The sequence below is a fragment of the Oncorhynchus nerka genome, linkage group LG3, assembly GCF_034236695.1.
Source record: "Oncorhynchus nerka isolate Pitt River linkage group LG3, Oner_Uvic_2.0, whole genome shotgun sequence".
NCBI classification, from domain to species: Eukaryota; Metazoa; Chordata; class Actinopteri; order Salmoniformes; family Salmonidae; genus Oncorhynchus; species Oncorhynchus nerka.
The window spans coordinates 48,196,030-48,212,930 of NC_088398.1; positions in this window are offsets into that span (position 1 = coordinate 48,196,030).

The window sequence follows — 16,901 nt, forward strand, 5'->3', positions numbered from 1 at the left end:
ACAGCTCAGGCTGCTCCATGCAGACTGACAGCTCAGGCTGCTCCATGCAGGCTGGCAGCTCTGGCTGCGCTGAACAGGCAGGAGACTCCAGCAGCGCTGTAGAGGAGGAAGCCTCTGGCAGCGCTGAACAGGCGGGAGACTCCGGCAGCACAGGAGAGGAGGAAGGCTCTGGCTGCGCTAAACAGGCGGGAGACTCCAGCAGCGCTGTAGAGGAGGAAGCCTCTGGCAGCGCTGAACAGGCGGGAGACTCCGGCAGCACAGGAGAGGAGGAAGGCTCTGGCTGCGCTAAACAGGCGGGAGACTCCAGCAGCGCTGTAGAGGAGGAAGGCTCTGGCTGCGCTAAACAGGCGGGAGACTCCAGCAGCGCTGTAGAGGAGGAAGGCTCTGGCTGCGCTAAACAGGCGGGAGACTCCAGCAGCGCTGTAGAGGAGGAAGGCTCTGGCTGCGCTAAACAGGCGGGAGACTCCAGCAGCGCTGTAGAGGAGGAAGGCTCTGGCTGCGCTGAACAGGCGAGGCTCCAGCAGCGCTGTAGAGGAGGAAGGCTCTGGCTGCGCTAAACAGGCGGGAGACTCCAGCAGTGCTGTAGAGGAGGAAGGCCTGGCTGCGCTGAACAGGCGGAGACTCCGACAGCGCTGGAGAGGAGGAAGGCTCTGATAGCGCTAGACAGGCGAGCGCACTGAAGGCCTGGGTGCGTGGTGCTGGCACTGGTGGTACTGGACCGAGGACACGCACAGGAAGCCTGGTGCGGGAGCTGCCACCGGAGGACTGGTGTGAAGGTGGCACAGGATGGACCGGACCGTGAAGGCGTACTGGAGAGCCTGAGAGCAGGACTGGCACAGGACGTGCAAAGCTAGGTAGGTACACAGGAGGCCTAGTGCGTGAGGCTGGCACAATTTTCACCAGCCGACTAACACGCACCTCAGGACGAGTATGGAGCGCTGACCCAGGTGCCATCAAATCCCTGACACGCTCCGTCGGGCGAATATCGTACCTAAAGCACCAACCTAGCAACTCCCTCATAACTCTCTCCTCCACTTTCCCCATTAACTCCTTCACAGTCTCTGCTTCACTCACCTCCAACACCGGCTCTGGTTCTGGTCTCCTCCTTGGCTCCTCACGATAAACAGGGGGAGTTGGCTCAGGTCTGAACCCTGACTCTGCCACACTCTCCCTGAGCCTCCCCCCAATACATTTTTGGGGCTGACTCTCGGTCCGCGCCGCCATGCTTGCTTCGCCAACTCCATTCTCCGATAACCTGCTTCGCACTGCTCCAGCGAATCCCAGGCGGGCTCCGGCACTCTCTCTGGGTCGACCGCCCACCTGTCTATCTCCTCCCAAGTTGTGTAGTCCAGATATTGTTGCTCCTGTTGCCGCTGTTGCTTCTCCTCATACCAGCGCCTCTCAGCTCTCGCCGCCTCCAGTTCTTCTTTGGGGCGGCGATATTCTCCAGGCTGCACCTTGGGGCAGCTACACTCCCCTGGTTTAGCCCAGGGTCCTCTCCCGTCGAGGATTTCCTCCCATGTCCAGAATTCCTTATTACGTATCTCCTGCTGCCGCTGCCTGTTGACACGCTGCTTGGTCCAGTTGTGGTGGGTGATTCTGTAACGGCTTTCTTCCGTCGAAGGAGAGTCGGACCAAAATGCAGCGTGATGATGATTCATGATATTTTAATGAAGGGAAAACTATACATGAAGAAACTACAAAAATAATGAAATGTGAAAACCAAAACAGCCCTATCTTTTTTTTTTTTTTTTTTATAAAAATAGTTTATTATCTTCAATACCATTCATTCTTTACAACTCATAATTTACATACATACACAAATAATGGTATTTTAAATAAACGAATTAAACTAAAACATAAACCACAAACAAAACCTCAGGGGAGCATCTTCCCTCCCCGTTACCCTACAAAATACCTCTCCCGTCCCTAATCTATCCTCTTACAAATCTAAATGACACCCAGCCCTAAACCCCTTCCACCTCTCCCGAGCAGCATGCTGCCCCCACTTCCTCTCCTCCCTCTTCATCCTCCCCTCAAATCTCCTTCCACCCTCCTCACTATCCCTTCCACCCCCCCAATCTTTCCCTGTCTTCACCATGTTCTGCCTTGCTTCCCACAGCCCCCGTTTAAAGAGACTCATGAGAAGCCAGAGCAGAAACCTGTCCCTATCCGTCCCTCTCGCTCTCCCTACACCCCTCTCTAACCTGGCCCACGTCAATACAAAATCCCCCTTTACCAAACCTAACAACACCCGTGCCCTAGCCCATACTACTCCGGCAAAGGCACAGTCCCAAAAGACATGGCGCACAGTCTCCTCCCTGCCACAAGAGGATCTTAGACAGGTGGGGGATTGCACCAAATTATACCGGTACAAGATGGAACGTACCGGCAAACACTTATGAAGGCTCAACCAATTCAGGTCCTTGAGCCTGTTATCCAGACCCCGCGCCTGCACTCCCTCCCAGACCACTTCCGAGATGCCCACTACAGGCGCCGGACTCCCTGCCCTTCTGACCTCCTCGTACAGGTGCCTGTGATCTAAACCTACTCGGGCAACTTCAACCTCAGGGTGCGCACGCAGCCACTTGGCCGCATGACCAAAGTGCCACGGCAGCTGTTCCGCCCGAGGACCCGTGTTAGACCACACCATTATGCTTCGCCTGATACGAGAAAAACACCCGTAGGAGGTAACCGGACGGGTGTATCACTGGCTGAGCAAGCTCCGTTAACAAGAAGGAAACAAAAATTGAGTCCAGCTTGAGGGGAAATGTGGTACCCCCTACCTCCCTCCCCGATGGGACAGATCATGCGTGCCCTGGCGACCCACTCGCACCTGCCACTCCACATAAACTGAAACACAAGCCTCACTAGAGGCCTCCTCAGACAAGCCGGCAATGGGTAGATGTATGCCAAATACAAAAGAGACGGCAACACATCCACCTTTAGGACCAGGACTTTGCCCATAAAAGACAAATACCTAGCTTTCCACATTGCTAGCTTCCTCTGTACCACTGCGATACGCATGTTCCAGTTTAGCGTCGCTGAGCCGGAGGTCTCAAAATGGACCCCGAGAATCCTCAGGGCCCCCTCACAGAGAGATAACCCCAGGCACATCCGTTCTACCGCGCCATCTTCCGAAAAACTTGACTGAAGACTTTGCATGGTTCAGAACTGCTCCCGACGCTCGGGTGAAATCCCCAAAGATGGCAAGGGACCTTGTCAGGGCACGAGTCCTTGCACAACAGCAAGGAAGTGTCGTCGGCGTACTGCGTCATCTTAACACGCAGCCCACCACTTCCAGGGATCAGCAAACCTTCCACCCTGTGTCTGCCCTAATGGCAGCCCCCAGAGGCTCCATGTACAGAACGAAGAGGAGAGCCGAGAGTGGGCACCCTGCCTGACCCCAGACGAGAGGTCAAAACATCACCCAAGTGACTATTTACACTAACTCGGCACCCCGCCTCCGACATATAATGTACGAATCCATCCTATAAACTTCTCCCCAAATCCTAATCGACCTAACACTCTGAATAAAAAGGATCTATTCACGCGATCGGAGGCTTTCGCCTGATCTAGCGCTGCTACCATTAAAGGCAGACCTCTATCTTCAACCCAAGCGATGGAGTCCCTGATTAACTGTAGGTTCCATCGAATAGAGCGGCCCTCTACCCCGCACGTCTGATCCTCATGAACGACGTAGGGAAGGGCTGTGCGCAACCGGTCTGCTAAAACCTTTGCAAGTAGCTTGTAATCTACACACAGCATGGTCAACGGCCGCCAGTTGCCAAGGTCTGTTACTTCCCCTTCTTATATAAAAGTGACAGCACACCAACAGCCATTGATCCCCCGACCCCGTCTCAAGGATGGCCTTCAAGACTTCGAGACCACTGGTCCAAGTATACCCCAAAACTTGAGATAAAACTCAGCCGGCAGCCCATCTATCCCAGGCACCTTCCCTTTCCCATCCTCCTAAGAGCGCTCTCAACCTCTTCTAGTGAGATCTGGGCCTCCATCACTTCTCTAATGTCCTCCGCAACCGCCTGGACAAGTGTTCTAAAAACACATTTCCTGCTCTACATCTATTTCCCTTTCCTTAAATAAACCTTGGAAATGATCAGTTGTCACCCTGACCATATCCTCTGGTTCTCTAACTATACTACCATTTTCTTCCCTAACACCATGCATTACCTTCCTACTCTGTCTTGCCTAACCAACTTAAAGAACATAGCAGAACAAGTCTCATTATGTTCTAGAAAGCCACTATGCGCTCGCTCAAGGAAAGCTCGAGCCTTCCGCTCCTGCAACTCCCTGAGCTGCGCCTTTAGGGTTGCGGATCTCTCCCAGTCAAACGACCCGCCGAGGTTGCCTGCCTCGTATTCGAGTTCAATTAACCTCTGGATACGATCCACCTCCCTCCTCTCCTCCCTTTTTTTCCTCTTGCAATACCCTATTATAAAAGCCCTAATCCTCACCTTAACTAATTCCCACCACTCTAACACCCCTCGCACATGGACCGGAGGCCCTCAAGCCTCAAAAGAAACCATAAAACCCGTCAACAAAAGCCTGCTCCTCCAGCACATCCCGATCTAGCTTCCAGTACCCTCTACCAAAGAGGCAGACTGGCGACCACACCTGCAGGAGCACCCCGTCGTGATCCGAAAAGAAAACAGGCAACAGCCGCCCAGACAACTTACCCAAAGACCTGGGTACAAAAATATAGTCGAGCCTCCGCTCAACCCCTGGAGTTACGCCATGTAGGACCGTCCATTTTTCGGAGTAGTGTGCAGACCACCATCTACCAGACCATGGCAAGCCATTAGCCTGGCAATGGCGCCCGCACTGCTATCCCCCTCTTCCTAAATCTGTATTAAAATCCCCCTATCACTAATTTCCTATTTGTGACACACAGGGAGTCAGACAGTCCACCATCTCCCTTCTGTCTGCCACCACCTGTGGCCCATACACCACCACTAATCTAAATTTACAATCCCTTATCGTGACATCCACCCCTATAACCCTCCCCTGCATTACCACGAAAGAATCCTCCACTTTTACCTCCCTGTGCCCACACAAAATCCCTACCCCGATGAGTGCACCCCCAACACCCCAAACCGACTCCCCTTGTCCCACTCCCTCTTAAACCTAATAACATCCCCTCCATCCCTCAGGTGAACCTCCTGTAAAAACAAAAATCAAACCCCACACCCTCCAAATAACTAAAAACCGCCCTCCTCTTAACAAAATCCCTTAAACCCCTTACATTTAAACTAACAAAAGTAAAATTAGACTCCATGAAAATAAATACATATAATACACTCAAATTCTAAACCCAGACAGAAAAAAACATAAAACAGGAGACTCACCCCGATGCTCCCTGCTCCATATCTACCGGTGAGAACACCATCCGTAATCCCGACATCCCCCTCTTCCTCCATCACACCCTCCCAGGATGCAGGAATAGTGTTTGGCTCCGGAGTGCCCTGCACCCTGGGTCTACCCCACAATCCTCCCCTCCCCAGTGTTGCAGCTGGTTTGGAAAAAAATTGGGAGGCTGAGTCCCCAAACAAAAACTCCCCACCTCCTCTTGTACCCAGTCCTGAGTCTTGTTATGTGTGTCCCCACCCAACAGAAGTTGAGGGCCTGGGGAAACCAGCAGCAACCCAGAGGTTTCTCCCGCCCCATCACTCTCTTGGCCATCCCTTCCCCCTCACTGTCGGCCAATCGCCCCCTCCTCTTCATACTCTTCTTTGGTGATGGCGGCAGTGAAGAGATACCACCCTCCCCCCCCGCCAGCTCCTCCACCATACCCCTCATCTCTTCCACCATGGCACTTTCCCCCAGTCCACTTTCTCTTCCACCGTCTCCTTCTCCACCACTCCTCCCTCGCTTTTCTTCTCTCTCATGCTCCTCCACTCGGTTGCCTTCTTCCGCCGCTTTTCTGGTTCTCCTACTCCCGTGCCTTCCGTTTCCTTCTCTCTTCCATCCGCCGCTTCTGGCTCCTCCTCCTTCCTTGTGGCCTTCCCCTCTGGACCTGATCTCTGGTCATGAGGCGTGCTTCCTTCCCCTCCTCTTCTTCCCCCATCCCCCCGCTCCTGCTCCCCCAGCAGCAGACGCATATGACCTCTGACGGGCCGGGCACCCCTCCACAGGTGTGCTGACGAGCCACACCCATGGCACGTCTTAGGCTTGTCACAATCCTCGCCTCGTGATCCTCAGATGCACAAAATCTGCATTTTCTTGCACTGCATGAGGCGAAAATGTGACCATAGGCCATACAGCGTCTGCAAAATGGGGGCTGACGTGCATAATACAACGTCCCCTGTCAGCCCCTAGGGAGAACATAGCAGGAGGATGGAGGTAGCCACCATGTCCCCTTGGGTCCTCTCTGAGGAGGGCCTGGAAGCCTCTCCTCCCATTCCAAAACCCAAGGGAGTCTTTGAGGTGCCTTGCTGAGGAGACGTTATCCATGTCTCCCCAGAAAAGCCCTCACCTCTTCGTCCTTAACGTAAGGGTTGTAAATGTTTACAGTTACAACCCTAAAGTTATTCTTCGCCAGGCTTGTTATTTCGTAGTGGCACATCGGCCTCTCACCTCCCACTGCTCTTGCCCTTCTCAGGATATCATCGTGTTTTTCCTCTGTATATAGTGCAACGTCGTATGCTCCCTCCAACGAGTTGCCTTGGAAACAAAACACGTCCTTCACCGTCAGCTTTAGAATCCCCATCAATATTATCCTTCCAAAGGATTCCCGTCCTAAAGGCTCAAACTCCTTTTCCTTCCAAGCAAACCGAATCGTGTTGGCCAGCCCAATCCCAGGGACCGACCGTGTTGATGTATTTAGCACCATCTCCGCAAGGAGAATGGCGCTCGTTCTCTTCTCTTCCAAAACAATTGAAAAGAAAAAACCAAGTGACTGAGCCTATCTGGTTCAAACACAAAGACAGGAACAATCACCCACAAAACACTCAAAGAATATGGCTGCCTAAATATGGTTCCCAATCAGAGACAACGATAAACACCTGCCTCTGATTGAGAACCACTCCAGACAGCCATAGACTTTGCTAGATACCCCCACTAAGCCACACACCCAACACCCCACAAAACCCCAAGACAAAACACACCACAATAAACCTATGTCACACCCTGGCCTGACCAAATAAATGAAGACAAACACAATATATTACGACCAGGGCGTGACAGTCATTGTAAAATAAGAATATGTTCTGAACTGACTTGGCTAGTTAAGTAAAATAAAATAAAATAGTCTGTTTTTCATTTCTATTCATTTATCACTTTGTATATTTTAAAGCACTTTGGTTTATTTTCTACGTTTTGAGAAATAAAACCCTTATATTGCACGCTACTCTGTTGTCTCTCGATGCCTGCTTGGTCATCCCTGACATAGTAATCAGTATTGCTTGCCTGAACACCAATTGGTCTAATCTTAAAAATACTTCCATTAGTGTATGTCACAACAGCATGGTAGTATGTACATGAACCACTCTATGTTTTGTCTGTAGAGACAAACAGACCATCTTGACAGAATAGCCAATGTAGAGTCCTGTGAGTCCTTTTTGGTTTTTGCTCAATGGGTGGTCTGGAAGGGCCTGGCTCCCCAGTGGGTGTGTCCACCCAAGCCCAGCCATGCCTATGCCCCTGCTACACACACACACACACACACACACGCACACACACGCACACACACACACACACACACACACACACACACACACACACACACACACACACACACACACACACACACACACACACACACACACACACACACAATCATCATTTATGCTGCTGCTACTCTGTTTATCATATATCCTAATGCCCAGTCACCATACCCCTATAAATATCTACCTCTATCACTCCAGTATCCTTGCACATTGTAAATATAGTATTTGGAACTGACCCTCTATATAGCCTCTTACTTTCTCATGTTCTTCATATTTCTTATTTGTATTTCTCATCTGATGTTGTTCTACCTTACGTTATTTTTAGTGCTATATTGATATGGATTAAGGCAAGAAAGCCATTTCACTGTACTTGTGTACGTGACATTAAAAAACAAACTTGAAATATGGCCAAAAGAATCCCTCCATGTGGCACTGCAATTAGCCCATGAAGGAAAAACCATACTGTAGATATATATACTGGTTGCTACATCCTCATGTTCAAATATTTGCAGTATCAAAAATCGCAGTATCAAAAATCGAACACGCTGTGCTGAAATGGCAGTGCATCTAAGACAAGCCTGCAGATATGCCTTCGAGGGATACTCAATACTGTATCACCCAGTGCAGAGTCTATGTGTGGTCGAAATTACTATAGATATACCATGGTATACATTTGTTCCAGCTTCTCCACCACATTCACCAAGTTGTGCCAATGCACGCACACACGTTGGTTTTACAAACACATTAATGACCTTTAAAGTGGGAAATTATTAACATTTCCACCAACTGTAATTACTGGAACTGCATGTAATTTAGAGATAGACTGGACTGTATTTGACATATTATTAGATATCTTGACATGTTCCACCAGGAGCAAGGTCAAAAGGACAAACTAGCAGTGCCTGGCACTTTGGCACTGACTTCGATATCTGGAATTCATTTAAATTTCCCATTAAGTTGAACTTCCATCTGTTTGTCTTTCATTGTGAAATAGCATACATTTCATGAAATAGTGTTAGTTGCCTTTTTGGGTCAGGGTGAAGCTACATTAAACATTTTAATTATTAATAACAGACCTTAAATTATTCATCACATTGCTTTAAAGCTTACTGTAACAGTGAGATCGTTGCATACTTGCATACTTACTGTAGACATCAGACCATAGAGAGGGACATTTGACAGGAAATAGTGACCCAGACTTTGCAATAATCAGTCGCCCCCTTCTCTTTTTTTCACATACACTCATTTCATATTGGAAGCATGTATGCATGAGGACTCTTCTTTAGGATGGATAAACCACCCGCCTCCCCTGATATCCTTTGAATGAAACAGTCTGCATGGCAAACAGAGTTCAGAGAAGAATTTAGAATGCACTGTGTCTCCTCAAACCATAATCCCTGGTGATCCCAGTAGTTGGCGGGTTCAAAGCAGCAGCTGCAAGGAAACACTCAGAAAGCGGTGGTCATTTGAGGCTCACTACAGTACATGCTCAAACTTATACATTATGATTCATTTCATATCAACCTGTATGGCCAATCGACTCAGAGCAAAGGTGTCTGAAATCCACTCTCCTGGGCGTTAGAAAGCATCGCCCAGAAATATGATAATGGAATTATTTACAGTTTTCCAGTTTCATAGTTATTTTGACAAATGGGCACACTTTGGTGAGCTCTATGGTTCTTTTTGGTTGGTCCTGGGTATACATCATTTCCTGACGATTGTACTCTGAGGATCCCCCAAATCTAAGGGAATATATAAATATCTGGCTAAATGTACTACTAACTCATTGAATATATGAACACATTTCACACTGCTAATATAAACCCGAGCATTAGTTGGTCTCAGGAAGTCAATGTCACTGTGGGATGCTAAACCCAGGTGGCTACGACTTGCCATCCACTTGCTATCCCTATACATCTTGGCTGTCCCTGAATGTTCTCAGGCAACTACCAGTGAATGCCAAAAGTATTTAATAGTGTGAATCATACTGTAGACTAGTCTTTGTTTTATTAACATCAGCTCACAAGAGATGTGTCCTTTACTAATAGGAAAATACAAGTGGGAGTTATTCATTGTAACTTTTGTTTGATGAGGTTCATTCATCTTGTCCAGCTGGCACTCCTTTTTAATTCTGCGGCTCTCCAAGTGTGGTGGCATGGTTTATGACCTTGATTTAGTTCAATTTATTTTCAAAAGAAACCCCAGAATTAGAGTGTTCCCCCCTCCTTTCTACTCCTTTTCATATTTTATTTATTGATTTTGTGGAAAAATAAATGTATGAAGCAAAGCCTAAAACACCAGAGAGATGGAGGTAGGCATACATCATGTCTCATTAGAGGGGGATTTCACTAGTTACACTTTTGAGAACATCATCCATTAGAACTTCTTTCTTGTATCTTTTTAAACATACATAACATAGAAACGTGCCAATTTCACACAATCTCCACCTGGAGATAATGAATATGAGGTATTTAAAAAAAAATATGGAATTCCCCTTTAAGGCCTCAATCTCTCAATTGAATTATGAAATCCCCTTGTATTGCTAATGCACACCTCAAATTCTTTTCAGACACAGCTACTGTATACACAAGGTTTAAATGGGGGTGATCAGAGTGTGATTTGAATGGATGCCTGTAAATAACTATCATGGAAAAGCAACCAATGCCAGGGACAGTTTCATCACTTCCAATGCCAGGGACAGTTTCATCACTTCCAATGCCAGGGACAGTTTCATCACTTCCAATGCCAGGGACAGTTTCATCACTTCCAATGCCAGGGACAGTTTCATCACTTCCAATGCCAGGGACAGTTTCATCACTTCCAATGCCAGGGACAGTTTCATCACTTCCAATGCCAGGGACAGTTTCATCACTTCCAATGCCAGGGACAGTTTCATCACTTCCAATGCCAGGGACAGTTTCATCACTTCCAATGCCAGTAACCCCTTTGCCCTTGCATGTACCAAACCCAGTCTCCAAACTGTATGGTATAATTTCCATAATTGGCCCTTGAACATAATTATATTGTTGAACCCTCTTTGCTTGATAACCCTACTTGATGTCCCTCGCCCACTGCATTCAGAACTACAATGCAGGGGTTGTCATAAGATCACAAATTCAAGGCTTTAACCATACATGGCAGAATTATTGATTTAATCAACGAATGCATTCAACTGTATAAATAACAATAACTGGCAACAGAGAATCAAATAAAGAGAATATGGGCCACTGTTTGTAAATTATCTTACATGCTATACAGTACATTTACAAGGACATCCACACTGTCTCTCCATTTTAAAGTTTAAGATACATTGTCCATAATAATATTTTACTAACACACTGGCAAAAAGTACATTCTATCATCAACATCATCTGGCCACAACACAACTATAGGTGGCAGACCTTAACTTTGTCACTCTTTTTCTGCTGCATCAGGATACTCAAATGAGCGTTGTGAGTCCCTGAGAAAAGAACAGTTATCTTTCTTTCCATGCGGGGGCAGTCGAGTCATTGGGATCAGGGCTTGCTATCAAAATAACTGTATTTCTTGCTCGCTTAAACGCTAGGCCTAGATCCTATTACCGCAACATTCAAATGTACAAAATGCAGATGTACAAAATGCAAAATCTGAAATGCAGCAATAAACATCAACAACTGTTGTTTTATATACTGTAGCTTAATAACCCATCATAGATATTGGTCTCCACTGGGCTACGACATACAAGTGTCAAGGTTATCCCAAGGTCAAAATTAATTTCAATTGTGGCCTGGGGTAGTCTAGCGGTTAGGGATACTGCTTTCAGCGCGCACATATAGACCTACCGCTTTGGCGTGGGTTTGATTCTAAGAACTCAATTTACTTGATTTATTTACACATTTCAAATGTAGACAGTCCAGGGATATTTTACCCCCAATCTTGATAAGAAATGACCATTACAGGCACCTTTGGATAACATAAATAGGAAACAAATAGAAGAATAATAGCAGTAGGCTACACCAACATTAGTTTCCATTCATATAAATTGCCTGGTAAATTGCCACAGTAGATTTGCTTGTCAAATAGATACATTGTTCTTAGTCTGTTCAAAAAGGAATAAGTTGTTACGATTACAATACCAACCAGAGGCCGAACATATCTTGAAGTCTTTGGTTGCAAGCAGGCTAAGGTAACACCGACGTCATCTTTTAGGGAGCTGTAATGAGGTGGCCAATAATGGTTGCAATTAAGATCAGCTGTGCGGAGGAATTTAATGTTTCTTGATGGTTTATCAGAATTGTTCAATACCAATTTCTGATTGGCTAGAAGGGCATTCTAGAATGAACATTAAAAACAGATAACGGGACAGTTGGAAAAGATGTCAGGACACCTGGCAATCATGACACAATATTCACCTACACATGCAGACCGTACTTGCTACAAAGTTACAGAAAGCACACATACTGGATACAAGCACACAATTGGATACATTGTAAACACAGATCCAACAAAGACAAAATTACCTAGCTAGCTAGCTAGAAATTGATTTTGTTTTTTGCAGAGACATACACTACTACAAAAGTTTTAGAACACCTACTCATTCAAGAGTTTTTCTTTATTTTTACTATTTTCTACATTGTAGAATAATAGTGAAGACATCAAAACTATGAAATAACACATATGGAACCATGTGTAGTATCCAAAACAAGTGTTAAACAAATCAAAAATATGTTTTAGATTTTAGATTCTTCAAAGTAGCCATATCAGGACTCAGGCTAAGAGCCAGGAGGCAGAGAGTATGAATCTCAGAGTTTATTATAGTTCAAGGGGCAGGCAAAAAGGTAAGTCAAGCCAGGCTTGAAGGTCATAATCCAAATCAGAGTCAGGCAGGTACAGGACGGCAGGCAGGATCATGGTCAGGACAGACAGAAAGGTCAGAACTAGGAAGACTAAGAAAACAAAAACTAGAGCACAGGAAACACGGGAACACATCTGGTAGGAATTGACGGGACAAGACAAACTGGCAACAGACAAACATAAAAAACAGGTACAGTTGAAGTCAGAAGATTACATACACTTGGAGGTATATCTGTGGATGTATTTCTTGGCTGCCTTCAAACTCAGTGCCTCTTTGCTTGACATAATGGGAAAATCTGGTTCATCCTTGGAAGCAATTTCCAAACGCCTGAAGGTACCACATTCATCTGTACAAACAATAGTACGCAAGTACAAACACCATGGGACCACGCAGCCATCATACCGTTCAGGAACGACACACGTTCTGTCTCCTAGAGATGAACGTACTTTGGTACGAAAAGTGCAAATCAATCCCAGAACAACAAAGGACCTTGTGAAGATGCTGGAGGAAACAGGTACAAAAGTATCTATATCCACAGTAAAACGAGTCCTATATCGACATAACCTGAAAGGCCGCTCAGCAAGGAAGAAGCCACTGCTCCAAAATCGCCATAAAAAAGACAGACTATGGTTTGAAACTGCACTTGGGGACAAAGATTGTACTTTTTGGAAAAATGTCCTCTGGTCTGATGAAACAAAAAATAACTGTTAGGCCATAATGACCATCGTTATGTTTGGAGAAAAAGGGGGAGGCTTGCAAGCCGAAGAACAACATCCCAACCGTGAAGCACAGGGGTGGCAGCATCATGTTGTGGGGGTGCTTTGCTGCAGGAGGGACTGGTGCACTTCACAAACTAGATGACATAATGAGGAAAGAAAATTATGTGGATATATTGAAACAACATCAGTAATGAAGAACATTTGTGGGCAGATCTGAAAAAGCGTGTGCGAGCAAGGAGGCTTTACAAACCTGACTCAGTTACACCAGCTCTGTTAGGAGGAATGGGCCAAATTCACCCAACTTATTGTGGGAAGCTTGTGGAAGGCAGCCCGAAACGTTTGACCCAAGTTAAACATTTTAAAGGCAATGCTACCAAATACTAATTGAGTGTATGTAAACTTCTGACCACTGGGAATGTGATGAAAGAAATAAAAGCTGAAATAAATCGTTCTCTCTACTATTATTCTGACATTTCACATTCTTAAAATAAAGTGGTGATCCTAACTGACCTAAAACAGTGAATGTTTACAAGGATTAAATATCAAGAATTGTGAAAAACTGAGTTTAAATGTATTTGGCTGTAACGGATATTGTCCTTTTTCTCAGAGGAGGAGTAAGGATCGGACCAAAGCGCAGCGTGGTAAGTGTTCATAATTTTAATTAAAGAAACCACTGAACACTGAATCAATACAAAAATAACAAAATGAACGAACGAAACGAAACAGTCCTGTCTGGTGACATACACACGTAACACAAAGACAGAAAATAACCACCCACAAAACACAATGGAAAACAGGCTACCTAAATATGGTTCTCAATCAGGGACAACGATTGACAGCTGCCTCTGATTGAGAACCATACCAGGCCAAACACAGTTATAGAAAATCATAGATAAATGAACATAGACAACCCACCCAACTCACGCCCTGACCATACTAAAACAAAAGACAAAACAAAGGAACTAAGGTCAGAACGTGACATTGGCTAAGGTGTATGTAAACTACTAAACAACTTCAACACAATATTTAATGGAGACAAATGTGAGACACCTGGTGGGGGGTTCCACCCTTTGCCTTGATGACAACTTTGCACAATCTTTACATTTTCTCAACCAGCTTCGCCTGGAATGCTTTTCCAACAGTCTTGAAAGAGTTCCCACATATGCTGAGCACTTGTTGGCTGCTTTTCCCTCAGTCTGCGGTCCAACACATCCCAAACCATCTCAATTGGGTTTAGGTCGGGTGATTGTAGAGGCCAGGTCATCTGATGCAGCACTCCATCACTCTCCTTCTTTATCAAATAGCACTTATACAGCCTGGAGATCTGTTGGGTCATTGTCCTGTTGAAAAACAAATGATAGTCCCACTAAGCGCAAACCAGATGGCATGGCGTATAACTACAGAATGTTGTGGTAGCCATGGTGGTTAAGTGTGCCTTAAAGTTCAAATAAATCACCAAAAGTGTTACCAGCACAGCACCCCCACCCCATCACACCTCCTTCTCCATGCATAGCTATGTGAACCACACATGGGGAGATCACCTACTCTGCTTCTCACAAAGACACAGCTTTTGGAACCAAAAATCTCAAATTTGGACTCAAATCAAACCAAAGCACAGACTCCACTGCTCTAATGTCCATTGCTTTTGTGTTTCTTGACCCAACTAAAAAAAGTAGTGCTTTCTTTACAACAATACAACCATTAAAGCCTGATTCACGCAGACTCCTCTGAACAGTTGAAGATGTGTCTGTTATTTGATCTTTGAAGAATTTATTCGTGCAGCAATTTCTTAGGCTGGTAATTCTAATGAACTTATCCTCTGCAGCAGAGGTAACTTTGGGTCTTCCTATCCTGTGGCGGTCCTTATGAGAGCCAGTTTCATCATGGCGGTTGATGGTTTTTGCAACTGTACTTTTTACCAGATTGACTGACCTTCATGTCTTAAAGTAATGATGGACTGTCGTTACTCGTTACTTATTTGAGCTGTTCTCGCCATAATATGGACTTGGTCTTTTACCAAATATGGCAATCTTCTGTATACCACCCCTACCTTCTCACAACAAAACTGATGGGCTCAAAAGGACCAAGAAGGAAAGAAATTCCACAAATTAACTTGTAACATGGCACACCTGTTAAGTGAAATGCATTCCAGGTGACTACCTCATGAAGTTGGTTGAGAGAATGCCAAGAGTGTGCAAAGCGGTCTTCAAGGCAAAGGGTGGCTACTTTGAAGAACCTCAAATATATATATACATATATATATATATATATTGATTTGTTTAATAAACAGATTTTTGGTTACCACATGGTTCCATATGTGTAATTCCATAGTTTTGATGTCTTGACTATTATTCTATAATGTAGACAATTGTAAAAACAAAGAAAAAACCCTTGAATGAGTAGTTGTGTCCAAACTTTTGACTGGTACTGTATTTTGGTGATCTAACGTGTTGCTTGATGAACATGGATTTTTCCAGTCCTTACTGTAGTCATGACGCAACTGGTGCTATGCTGTCCTCCCACATGACATTTTTAGTTTGATCAGGTGTTTTCAGCAACTGATATTTTAGAATTTGGTTGTCATATTGGCAGGTTTACTAGCAACAAATTATTTAGCTAGCTTCCAGTCTAGTATTTGACATGCAATGTCATATCCTCGTAATGAACAAGGTTGATGAGTGTCCTGACGAGAAAGCATTATGCCAGGCAAAATTGAGCCTTATCAGCTCATTGTTATGGATTTATCAAAATGATATCCAAAGAAAACTGTTTAAACTAACACAAATGCTGCTATTATTTGTGTCAAATCGGAGGGCCAGTTGTCCAGACCTCTGGCAGTCTCTATGGGGGTGCCACCGGGTTCAATTCTCGGGCCGACTCCTTTCTCTGTATACATCAAGGATGTCGCTCTCCCTGCTGGTGATTCTTTGATCCAATGCAGACAACACCATTCTGTATACTTCTGGCCCTTCTTTGGACACTGTGTTAACTGACCTCCAGGCGAGCTTCAATGCCATACAACTCTCCTTCTGTGGCCTCCAACTGCTCTTAAATGCAAGTCAAACTAAATGCATGCTCTTCAACCGATCGTTGCCCACAGCAGCCCGCCGTCTATCATCACTACTCTGGATGGTTCTGACTTAGAATATGTGGACAACTACAAATACCTAGATATCTGGTTAGACTGTTAACTCTCCTTCCAGACGCACATTAAGCATTTCCAATCCAAAATTAAATCTAGAATCGGCTTCCTTTTTCACAACAAAGCATCCTTCACTCATGCTGCCAAACATACCCTCATAAAACTGACCAACCTACCGATCCTGGACTTCGGCGATGCAATTTATAAAATAGCCTCCAACACTCTACTCAGCAAATTGGATACAGTCTATCACATTGCCATCTTTTTGTCACCAAAGCCCCATATACTACCCACCACTGCGGCCTGTATGCTTTCATTGGCTGGCCCTCGCTTCATATTTGTCACCAAATCTTTGTCGCCAAACCTTATAGATGACCTGGCTCCAGGCCATCTGTAAGTATTTTCTAGGTAAAGCCCCGCCTTATCTCAGCTCACTGGTCACCATAGCAGCACCCACCCGTAGCACGCGGTCCAGCAGGTATATCTCACAAAGCCAATTCTCCCTTTGGCCGCCTTTCCTT